Below are 2,012 nucleotides of genomic sequence, written 5' to 3' on the forward strand. Positions count from 1 at the left end.
ATTCATGATGCTTCAGTAGTGGGTTCTGATTTGTTCTTTAGGGATAGCAGCCAGGTTCTGTGGAGTGTCAGTTTCCTTCTTGTGAACTTAACAGAGAGAGACTGAAAGTTTTCATTTTAGAAAATACCAGATCTGTACTGCATTTTAAGAACTAAAACCCACAATGCAGTCCCATAACAAGTAGTAAAGTTAATAATGGGAATGGCCAAGAACATAGGAATATCTCTTAGTAATCTTACTGGCTTTTAATCGATATCTACTCAATGATAAATACTTATGTAAATAGGGGCTTTTCCACTGCTTTCTTCACTGTGTACCTCTTAGAGGTGTCTTACTGAATTTGTGTCTTAGATATTCTGAGCATGCCACACATATTTATTGAAATATTTACGGTAGCCGACATCATTAATGATTTCTGAAGGGTAATGGACAATAGAGAATGTACAACAGAAGCTCATTGACAAGCGAACATTTGGAAGGTTCTGAAGGTGACAAGCGAACATTTGGAAGGTTCTGAAGGTTCTAAAGGGGTAAATTGATTCTTCTCATGTGTAGGATGTTAGCATATAATGAGGAAGTTCTGAGTCAGAGAAGCTGTGAGACCTTGGCATGATGTAACAAGTAGGGGTGATATGTATGCCAGGGAAGTCGTTATTTGATAAGAATATTTAGCACAACACCTAACACATAGTACACATTCAGTAAATAATTGATGACCAAATGAATGGTGAGCTTCTAATTAGATTGGGAGACGATTATGAGAATAAATAGTTCATATCCAACTGCTCCTTCATGCCATTTGTCTTTTCCTTTGCTTTTTTTTTGTGTGTGTGTGTTGTGATTTGTGATATTAATGCTTTATTTATAATGGAGAGCTGTATTTCATCTCTCTATCTTTTATTTTTCTTTTTTGCATAGGAGAACTGGGATGTAGGCCAGAGGTGCAGAGGGTGAGAGGATTCACCAAAGACAGAGTGGAGAGCAGAACTGGCAGATCTAGTAAAACACACTGAGGGGAGCAGTGGACAAGAAAGGAACCCATGTGGGTTGGAACTTTTGCTGCAGTGGCTTTGGATAACTTCCGCAGTGCATTAACTCTTAGGCCAGGGAGGCCCCCTGGAGAGCTACATTTAGAATGGAAAAAAATGTAACTTAGATTCAGGATTCCATGACAAACAGGTTTGCTTGTCATGGAATCCTAAATGGAAACACATTTCACTAAGTTACATTTTTTATTTTAACAGCTTTTATGAAAGTTGTACCCAGGCATTTCTCAATTGTTTCTTCCTTGTATTTGTCCTTTCCCTTCCCTATGTGGCGAGACTTGGCGCTGTGTTCTAGGATCAGTTTGCATTCTTGACCAGTTTTACTCTAGAGCTGACCACCTTGCTGGGCCACTTGCCTTCTCCCGCTGCACCCACTCAGTGTAGATGATGTCTTCCTCTCTAAGCCTGAGTACTTGGCCAACTTAGTGCACTTTATTGTGTCCTTGGATAACCTGAACTTCATCATCCTTACAATTGGGTATGAATTGGACACAATACTTCTGTCCTAGCTCTTTGGAAAGAGGGGAATGATATCTCTATGAATGTGGGAAGGTGCACTGAAATGCCTCTTACTGTTCTTGCTCCTGACACAAGTCACAAAAGGAGTGAATTTCATTTTGGCCTCTGGCACTTAAGGATGCTGCAAAAGGGAAGAGAAATAGTCTGTTTAGTTAGCACACACAGGTTTGATGTTGCCCTTGACAAAATTGTCTTCTTGTCTGAAAGCAAATAATCTCAAGTCCTAATCACAAAGATATAAATTGATGTCTAAATACAGAATAGTTTGATGTGTATTTGAGAAGGTGTTGAGAAAACCTTTTATCTAACCATCTTGTTTTATAGACAGACTTGTGAGCTCAGACAAACAGATAAAGGCTATTTTAGAACTGATACATGGGAGAGTAGAACTCAAGCTCAGGGTTTCTCAACTGAACTTCAGTTGTTCAACCATGTGAGCTAATAGAG

At 39.2% G+C, this 2,012-nt stretch overlaps 1 pseudogene; it reads right to left on the reverse strand.

The window, feature by feature from the left end:
- Positions 1-347: 347 nt before the first annotated feature.
- Positions 348-1,662, reverse strand: LOC101635743 (annotated as a pseudogene).
- Between the last annotated feature and the right edge of the window lie 350 nt (positions 1,663-2,012).

This window comes from Condylura cristata, unplaced genomic scaffold, assembly GCF_000260355.1.
Source record: "Condylura cristata isolate star-nosed mole 26May11 unplaced genomic scaffold, ConCri1.0 scaffold00004, whole genome shotgun sequence".
Taxonomy (NCBI): Eukaryota; Metazoa; Chordata; class Mammalia; order Eulipotyphla; family Talpidae; genus Condylura; species Condylura cristata.